The sequence below is a fragment of the Gallus gallus genome, chromosome 2 (genome assembly GCF_016699485.2).
Source record: "Gallus gallus isolate bGalGal1 chromosome 2, bGalGal1.mat.broiler.GRCg7b, whole genome shotgun sequence".
In the NCBI taxonomy this organism is placed as follows: Eukaryota; Metazoa; Chordata; class Aves; order Galliformes; family Phasianidae; genus Gallus; species Gallus gallus.
Window position 1 is genome coordinate 60388836 of NC_052533.1, and position 10287 is coordinate 60399122.

The 10287-nt window shown below is 45.8% G+C and overlaps 1 protein-coding gene across 6 annotated transcripts in view; it reads right to left on the minus strand.

Moving 5' to 3' along the window:
- RNF182 (ring finger protein 182) overlaps window positions 1-9603 on the minus strand; it is a 29472-nt gene extending 19869 nt beyond the window's left edge. For 4 of the 6 annotated variants that reach the window (XM_004939637.5, XM_046927620.1, XM_004939636.5 and 1 more), the window contains exon 1: window positions 8034-8144. The gene's annotated coding sequence lies outside the window, so the exon portion shown is untranslated. Of the gene's footprint in view, window positions 1-7529; window positions 7597-8033; window positions 8145-9273 lie in introns of those variants that run through there. The other 2 variants (XM_040695832.2, XM_040695834.2) reach the window with 2 other exon arrangements.
- Window positions 9604-10287: the final 684 nt, after the last annotated feature.

The following is a 10287-nucleotide window of genomic DNA, read 5'->3' on the forward strand; positions in this document are numbered from 1 at the left end:
TGCTGGCCTGAGAGGCTCAAATCTGCCTACCATACCCCAGAGCCTAAGCGCCAGCTGCAGGAATGCAACGGTCACAATTTTCAACCCAGTCTTCCTAGGGCACCTGGCACTGCAGAGCAGCACTACGCCACTGCAGTTACCTTCCCCTCAAGCTTCCAGCATCCCACAGACCATCTCTGGTGCACCATTCTTTGTCCCTGTCAAAGAAAAGCTGAGCAGAAACGGGCAGTTCTGCAGACATCTGGAGCTGCAGGCAGGAAATGTGCACTGCCAGTGCAGAAACCAAAAGCTTCAGCTGAACAGGCCCCCAGCCTCTGCCCATTTCCTACCAACATAGTTCCCTATGGAGTCCCTATGGGTTGAATAACCATTCACATGTCTGACTGGAGCCTTTCTTTTGCGAGAGATACAGCACTGGGTTTGTGCAGGGCAGCTGCTTGGTATTTGCGCACGGGTCTCAGTGGCCTTGTATGTCACCATGGACAAATGACGTCATTTCTGGAGCAGGCTTTACAGGAACTGTGCCACCACTCAGTGCTATGAATGCTGATTGCTCTCCTAAGACGTTTCCTCTCTCAGAACAGTATGATCTTGCAATCTACAGATTCACTTTGAATTTTTCCTTCAGTCTGCCAGGCTTTGCCTATTATGCGAGAGCTCCACACTCCTTCAGTGTATTTTCTACAAAATTTGTTACAAAGATTGCAGTGTGCACTGGTAGTCCAAAGCCAGGTATTTTTAACAGGCACATTGCCAGCAGGGCAATTCATTCTCATTCTTGCCCCAGTGCAGCAATTCCTTTCCTCATCCACATTTTTCTCCTCATAGACCCATTTCTTCCATCTTTCCTACAACACAAACAACCTCAAACAAGCAAGCAAACCAAATAAAACAAAGACACCATCAAGAACAAAGAAAACCACACAAAATAGAGAAAACCGTTCAAATCATTTTCAACCAAAAGGTGATGCCAGATAATAGCAATGTTATTCTCTGGAATTTTTGGCCTATTTGTTATATTTCTGTGTGTTTAGACTAAATTCTGCACGACGAGGGCTGTACACACATATTGGATTTTTAATTTTATGCATATACAAACATCAAAGCAATGGCTCATTGAAGCTTTCCCCCCAGCCCTAATCCTCCTGAGCCCTGGGGGGAAACTACTCAAACGCAATCTAAAGAGCTCTGGGGCACAAGTAATGGGGTGATGTTCACCTTACTTAACAATATAGGCAGTCACAGAATGATCCCTACATCCTTTTTTGTTTCTGGAGAGTTACTATTTGTCATAGCATTATTTTGTGTCTTTTTGCTTTTTGTCAGTGTTTTGGTTAACATTTGGTTAACCGTAAATGAAAGGAGGTGTGATAAAAATAAGCTTAAAGACACAAAACTACCACTGAAAGACAGGTTCAGCAAAGCAGTAAAGGACGAGGTGGGAAATACGCAGCATTTACTGCCTGTTACAAAGCACTATTTTATGGTAAGCAGGTAGACACTTCTGTTTCAAACCTCTGCACAGCACCATGTCCAAAGCTGCCCATCACCGATCATATTGCACAAGGTTGTTTGCCTGTTGCTTGAGGCAGAGAAACAACAGATGACAGGGATGAGCCATTTGTACAGAAATTTACAGCACTGTACATACGCAATTTCAACAACCCTATCTGTGATCTCAACTGACACCACTGCCCTGTCTGACAAATATAAACATATGTGTACTAGAACAATTTAAAATACTAAAGCTCTTGAGACGGTAGCACGTATAAAGGTATGCACATGTTTAGACTAGAACTACAGACAGGTTAAGCTGCCCTCTCAAGAGCCCTATGGAACTTCATATACACACACAGTGAGTCAAGCATAATCATATTATTAAAGCTGAAAAACAAATCACCAGACTTGCACTACTGACAACTCTTTTTATGAATACTTTTGCATTACTGAAATGCTTCAACTTGCCTGTCAGGGTGGCAGAGAGATGCAAAGCAGTCATGCAAGAGTTTCATTTATTGTTAAAAGACAGATGACAAAAGATTGATTGGAAACCTGTTCATCTGGGAATTTTGGGGGATCCATTGATAACCAACATCATTGTTTTGCTTTTACGTCACCTGTATGCCTTTAATTTTCCACTCTGTTTCGTTCTTTCTCAGTCTTGTAAGAGCTGCTTCCCTATCTCCTCACTCAGAAAAGCATTCTTCTTCAGATTCTTGAGCACATGTACAAATTCGCACGTGTTTAAGTTTCACTGAAACGATGGAATTACGTATGCTTAAGTATGATCTTACTGCCTGAAGGACATGCTTTGTATTTTAGGATAGAAACGTATTGGCAAAATATAGCATATTAGGTAGAGATTCTTGAGAGCACATTTTGGTGAGCTTCCCTGGACTTACCTGCCAGCTGCCGAGCTGGCTCACAGATCTGGCCTCTATCTGTCTATCCACCCATCACCACGTTGCCTGAATGACTGATAATGAAAACAGATGATTCATCGCTGATATATTGTCTGTTCTCTCTGTCCTTTGGGAGACATGGTAGCTCAGGATGAAGGTGTTAATAATTCGGGCTAAGAGAAACCCATGGTATAACAGGAGCAGTCTTTGTCTTACTGGATAGACACTTGTTCCTCATTTTTAAAAGGCAGAGATGGCCAGAAATTAAATTTTTCATCGTTAGCTGATCTTTAAGTGAGCAGGCACCTATGCTTATCTTCTCAAGTGTGAAGTACTGTCTGATGGCCAATGGAGAACATAAGCTGCACAGCTGGAAGATGCTCTCTCTTTATGTCTTTAGATACGTTCCTACTAGTCAGACATATTTCCTTTCCATTTACTTAGAAATGCTGTCCAAGGTGTCACTGTTAACAGCACTAATGTCAAGGACTTAGACGCCTACAGGAAGGACGGGACAACTTCAGGTATGCCATGAAAAGAACTGGAAAGGGAGCTACATCAGAATATTGAAAAACACAGAGAGTTTCCATCTAACTTTATAATAACTTTGCTCATTGCTGCACCTCAGCACGACCAGATACAAAGTCTGGAATTATCAAAACAGTCCTTGAGAGAGGGGGACTGTCTACTGGAAAGCAAATAATCTGCAAGAATACAGAAATCACAGAGGACAAATGACTGGATATGAGAGCTTAGCAACATGGACTTAACAATGTGGGATGGGTGAGGAGGGAAAAAACAGCTATTTCCCCCGAGATACAGTACCATTCATATTTTTGTGAGGGTCACACTATGGTATTTTGCACAGTTCTGATGTTCACACACTTAAAAGGACACAGAATGATTTGGACAGACGCGGTGAGATCACTCAAAATTATTCAAGAGCTGGAAAGAATTCCTTCCAGTGAAGGTGTTACAGAGCTCAATCTGTTTAGCTCATGAGCCAATGAGAGAAACTTGATTACAGGAATATAGCATCAGGTACAAAAGCATTCTTTGATTTAGAGGACACAGTAAAATGGCTATAATGTACTGAAAGCAAAATTGAGTCCTAGTGAGTTACAAAACATCAGCTTTCTATTGAGTATATCCGGTACAATACAGTTTTAGTCATACAATCACAAAGTATTTTCTTCTACGAGAAGCCCCACTGAGTGTGCAGGATAGCTGGTGGTTATTTGGTGAATGTTTTTATTCCTAGTTTAATCCGTGGCCCCATGACTCACTGTACGCCATTTAAACCTAGCACCAAACACAGCTCTGCTTCTTTCAGCATTGACTTTCATTTGGCTGTCACTTTAACAGCATATGAATGTAATTCAATGAACTGAAAAAGATACAGGAAGATAAAAGCCCTCATAACATGTGTGTTATACAACACTTCACCTGGACAAAGGGTGATTCTAACACTACCCAAAAATTCTTAAGTTGTTTATGAACTTCTAATTAACCAGGCTAAGTATTTTCATCAGTGGTAGAAGCACTGACCAGCCTTTTCGTGCTGCTTTCAGAGTTACTTTAGGAACTGCTGTAAGAGTGAAAGGCCAGAATCAGCTCTAGCTTTGAGTGGGTTTATTTCTGCTACAGGAAAACCCTGTGCAGATATTCTGGATCTGCCGTAACGTTTCAGAAATGAAATGGCTTCTGCAGACTCCTGGTAAACCCTTCCTTTATCAAAACCTGCAATGTAGTTGCTGCAGCATTTATCCATACTTCTACGTGCAACTCTTCTACTCAAGAGAAGCTCCAAGGTCAGATGCTTTTTCAAGCAGACTCTGATCAGGTCACTGCTTGTGAGTCACCAAGGATGGAACGTTTCCTTTCTGTTCACAGGAGCACATCTGCTGCTGTGATTTACAGATTGGCTATCCATTTATCATTTGCAATGGGATTTTTGTCTCTGCTGTGAACTGCCTGCCAAGATGAGTTCCTCTGCCTGGAGCACCATCGTCCTTGTGCTACCATAGAATGTTTGGGGTTTCCTGACCAACCTTTTGCTACAGATGTTCCTTGAAGCCTTACAAAAAGAGGCATAAACAAATCAGATAGAAACCTTAAGCCTTCACCCCCTAATTTGGCCGTGTACTGGAAGGAACTGGAGTACACATCTTCATACCCACAGATTTTCCTGGCCAGAGCTCCACTAGCATGTCCTAGATCCAGTTCCATCTCAGCTTGACTTAGAGCAGTCCCAGTGAACTCTCTCCCACCATACCCTTGAGTCCACAGCTATGCCTTCATTGCTGGCTGCACATCAAACCATACCTTGCTCCTCACTACAGCCTTTTTTTCACATTTCCTTAAGCCCAGGCTGCCACACCTCTTTCTTTCTACCAGGCTGCCACTTCTAACAACCCGAGCAGCTCCCAATAGAGGCAGGAAGCTGGGAGATCCATGCGTTCCCCTTCCAGTCCCTGCTTCTGAACACGGCAGCACCAGTGACAGCAATCTTTATAGACACTGTGATATTAACAACACATACCTACAGAACAGTTATGCACCTGGGACTTTCAGAGAGCCATGACTGCCACAATCCAGCTTAATTTCCCAGAAACTGCAGAAGACATTAGGAAAACCTATAATGCTCTGCTCAGCATTTTGTTGGAATATCACAGGTTTTCAGGCTACCTGGACAAAACTTACACTGCTGCTGTTCAGTTGAAACTTTCACTGAGCGCTGACGTGTGTCTTGGCCAGGGAGTTAATAAAGATTTACTTCCCTTGGGTAATTCACTAAGTAAAACCCTCACATGAAGATCTATTCACTCACAGCAAACGAATCAAGCTTTAAGCCCCACCCAACCTGAAAAATTGGACTCATCTGTCTGTAGTGAAAAAAGATAAAACAGGAAAAGGAAAGTTAAGCTTAATTGCAGCATTTATTGTGCCTAGACTGCTGCGATGTGTCATATCTGCAAGAAAACCAAGCTGAGTGAAACCACAGAAAACTGGAGTGGAAAAAATTGCAGAGTAGGTTAAAAGCTGCACATCTTTGACCAGGAAAAAAAAATCTTGTACTTCTTTATGTGTCTTTCAAATGGATTTGAAACCTCGGGTACATTTCCAGGAGGCCCGAGCTCTTTGTAGCTTACTACAGCACTATCAAACTTGCAAGTGCTTGCTTTCTATTGGAAAGTCACAAGTATCGTACGTTACACTGTCCTAAGGTACACATCTGCCTGTATTACATTACTGTCAGAACAGTAGTTTATATTGGATATAAGCGTTTCAGCACACGGTGCTTGCAAAGGCCACAGGAGAATTTCCTAAGCTTTGCTCTCTGAGGATGTCTGGAACTCCTTAGCAACCTTGCTAACGGACTGAAACCGCGCAGCCTCGAGGTAGCAGGTGGTGTCTCTGTATACCTGAAATAGCTGCTTGGCTGCAGCAAGCACACAGACATCTCCAGCAAATCATTTAGCACAGAGTCATCAAACCTAGCATACAGACAAAGATACCTTAAACCGAGACTGATGGAAGCAGGAGAAATAGTCATGAGCACTGACTCCTGCAGTTGCCTTGTATCAGTGCAGAGAGCACACTTTAGAGGGCGGTTTCATGACAGTTTGATAATAGGCTTCCTGTAAGCCTGCTCTGGATGTAGGGGCATCAGGAAGGTGTGAAATAACAGAGTGTGAGAGACAGCGATGTAAGTGCTTGAATTGCTCAGCCCATTAGAAGCCCTTATACATGCCAGTCTATGCTACAGGACATATTATCTACAGCGAGCTGCCTTGTGTCTTCCTAGCACTGCCTCAGCTACAACACTCTTTATTTTTCTCCTCCCCCTGATAAACTTCATCAAGTAGAGTTTGCAGTTGTTCTACATGAAACAATTTCAGGACTGAAATGTCACCTAGCTGTGTAACCATAAACATTTGGCCTATCCCTTTAGCTTTTAGGGCAGGATTGTATTGAGTTCTGGTGTTTCACTCATTCTCTGCCATGCAGCTAAGGGAATATAGGTCCCTAGGTCTTTATTACATACAGCCGACCTTTTATTTTGTGCTATGTGCATTCAATTTCAGATGGCCACGGGTAAGGTCTTGAGAGGTTGTTTTCCACCATGCTAAACTAATAGGAGGTCTCCATTTTTACACATTTAATAAACTCGAGAGCTAGCTTTTCAGTGTTGCATGAAAAACAGAGGTCATTCAGAAGGTTATAACTTTTTGGAACAAAATAACTGTTGTGACACTTCTGCAAGGAACAAAGGACAAAAACCAATAAACACCGGGCAAATCATTGCAACCCATGTAAATAAGAAATTCTAAATAAGCAATTTTCCTTTTCCAAAGAGATCTGAATTCTCAGTATGAAATTTAATCTGGAGATCCCACAGCCAACAGATGGAGTTGAAACATTTAACCTTGATTAACCCTCATTTAAAGCTTAAATTCAGTGACACATTTCTTGCAAGAAGAAAACACCTCAATTTTACACGCTACTTATGCTTAAGAGCTGGACATCTCCCCTTTCCAATGACATACTTGCACCTCATTTACTGGAACGCTATCGGTAACTCCACCTTTCATTTCACAGCCACTATCGTCACGCATCTCTCCAACTTCCTCAGGTCAATACTTAGCTCTGGGGTTCCAATAGCCCGATATCACTCTATGGACCGTGTTTTAAATCTCAGTCTTTTCGCTATTTAAGTGATACAGTACTCAACATCTCCACTCTTGTCCACCCGCCAACAACCACGATAGCCACGCTCACGCACCATTCCTCATTTTCGCTCACTCACAACTCAGAAAATCCATGCTGCAGGGCTATTCCCTTGGCCCACCCAGCACCTCGTCTCCTCGGTCACTCTACCACGACCAAGGGCTGCTCCTCAGGACCCTCCCACACAAGGTCAGCCATGCTGGTATCACTGGGAAGTTGCTCTGGACTTCCAACTTTGCTGAGGTGTCCATACTACAGAGGCCACTGCACCCATCTGGGCACTGCCAGCACTGCTCGCCGCCTGCCTGCTGACGGAGGGCCTCGTGTTGAGGCTAGGAACTCTCTGCTACCCCTGCTTTCCCAAGGGAAGGCGTTTTATCACCCCTAACACCTCACCTCAGTCTGGATCTGGATCTGAAAGCGATGAACTCATCTCACCTACAACCCTTTGGCACACTGACTCCTAAAAACAAGCAGCAATTTCCCCATTATTCCTCCAACATCAAAGCTCTAGTATTTATTCCCCTTTGAACAACAACGCATCTAAAAACTATCACCCCGCTCAGCGTTACTTTACCGAGCTGAGCAAATTAAACTTTGTAATCCCACGACTCCCAGACAGGGCAAGGCGTATCTCAATAGGAGCGCCACAGCAGCACCGAGCAGCGCCGGGCGGCCCCAGCGGGCGGGCGGGCTGACGGGCGGACGGGGAGCGCTGCCCCGGCGCAGCCCACCGGTTGCAGAGCCCGGTCCGCCATACCGCTTCCTTGTGAGCCTATCCCCGGCAAGCAGGAGCAGCACCTCGCTCGGCTTTGCCACCTTCGCGCCCCACGGATCCCTTCTCCCCGCCGCCCAGCCCAGCCCAGCCCCGTCGCGCGGCGGCTCCCGGCTGCCCCGTACCTGACTGGGCGCAACCGGCCGGTGCCCTGGGGAGAGGGAGCCGCTTCCCCCGCCGGCCCGGCGCGGCCGCGGGCAGCCGGCTTTGTTACTACTCGGAGGATCGGCGCCGTCGCTATAGAAACTGGCTGCGCCTCGGAGCGGCGGCGGCGAGTGGCGGGCGGGGGTGCGGGGCGAGGCGGGGAGGGAGCCGTTCATTCAGGAATATCCCGGCCTCCCCCGGCGCCGCCGCTCTGCAGCCCGAGCCCCCGGCGCCGCCCTCTCGGCCCGGCCTCACCTCAGCGTGCTCCGCGGCCCCTCTCACCCGCCGCCCGACCCTCGTGTGGATGCTTTCCCCACCCTCTCGGCCGCCCCAGGGCAGCGAGGACACCGGGTGGCGGGTGTCCGCTCTGCGAAATGGCGGCAGTTAACCTGGGCTCCTTGCCCCGTTCGGTCTGGAGCCTCTCGAACTTCTTTACGTTCCATCTTGTAAATGTGAATCAGCTCTGTGGCCGTTGGTGAGGAGCTGCTCTCGTGCTTGAGCTTGCTGCTGGGACCCTGAAGACGAGCTCTCTGAAGTGCGAATCGAGAGTGCAGAGGGGTTTTTGTCCACTCGTTTCATCTGATGCAGCAGGCCCCGAGGGGTGAGGAGTCATAGTGTCGTTTGAGTTGGAAGGGACATTTAAAGGCCATGTAGTCCAACTCCTCTGCGATGAACAGGGACACCTACAGCTAGATCAGGTTGCTCAGAGCCTGCTTCAGCCTGACCTTGAATGTCTCCAGGGACGGAGCATCCATCGCATCTCTGGGCAACCTGTTCCAGTGCCTCACCATTCTTACTGCAAAAACATTTTCCTTATATCTGGCCTATATCTCCCCTCTTCTAGTCTGGAACCATTCCCCCTTGTTCAACAACAAAGGAAGAGCAGGGCCTGCTCTTCTGGGTGCTGTGCAAGCGGCTGGCAGGAAGGGAAATGCAGGTGGTAGAAAGGGTGATGGTGGATGAAAGAATGGAGGGAGGGGATGACAATGAAGTGGGTTAAAGTGGATAATGTTCACTTACCTAGCCATCAATGCTTGGAAAAGACAAGGTTGGCAGCATCTGTGGCTGCCCTTCTGGCAGAGATCTTATGTTTCCCCCACAGCCAAGTGGATGGGAAGTGCCATCAGGCCATGAGACTTTGAGTATCAGTCTCTCTTGCATTACCCTGAGGATGCCATGCTTTCCCACAGCAACAGCCAACTGCATGTCACAGACACTCACCTGCATGTCCTTCTTCCTGCTTTGCGTGACAAGCAAAAGCTGAGTCGGTTCCTCTTCCTCCAGTCTTCTTTCTTTCTTTCTTCATCCACTAAGGGCTCAGTGATATCAGTTTGTTGAATCTATTTTCACGTGATTTCTCTCCCTGAAACATTCTTATTCCCTCAATAATAGTAAAGCAGATACATCATCACTCAAAGTGGAGGCAATTGTCTTCTTTTCCCTGGTTTATATAAAATTGATCTTTCAAGTTTGCCAAACAGGAGAAACCCAACAAGCAAGATGCAGCTTAGAGGCTGCATTATCCATCTCAGCTCCTGCTTCTGCTGAGCTACAGGGGATGACTATTAAGTATCAGCACTGCAAGTCACTGTGAGCTGATGAATCTGTGCCAAGAGCTGCTGGCACTCTGCAGAAAATACTCTTTAGGAAGAGTTTGCCAAAGACAAGAAAGGCTGCCCCCCAGGAACTCTTCACAAAGCAGTGCAGCTCACAGCAGAACTGCTGGCAGATCCTATCACAGCCAAACACAATGACGGCGCAAGGGAGGGAGATGGAAGGCTGGATATGAAAGACGGGTCGCCACATATTTATCTGTCTTATTTGCATGCTAAATACTAATTCTAGGGTTAAAAAAGTGTGAGTCCAGCCAGAGCCTAGCACAGTTAAATGGAATATTTTACCTTAGCAAATTCACTTGCTCTGAGGTGAAAGGAGTAGTATTAGAGAAGTGAATGATCTGCCACGTGCTAGCTTCTGTAGCAGAAGAGACATTCTTCTCCTGTTTCCTATATATAAAAGAAAATTTGCATCTTTTCAATCATGTGGAGGAGCAGTATTGTTATTTAATTTTGTTCTTTAAAATGCCTGGAAGTTGGAAAGCAAATGATGTTCTAAAACCTTTTGGAAAAGTAAGCGTGCTAGTTAACTCAACCTGTTGGAGAAGTGTTTGGTGACACTAATGTTGCTGCAGGAAGTGATCACTGTTTCAACAGCAAGAAACAATGTCATTGATAG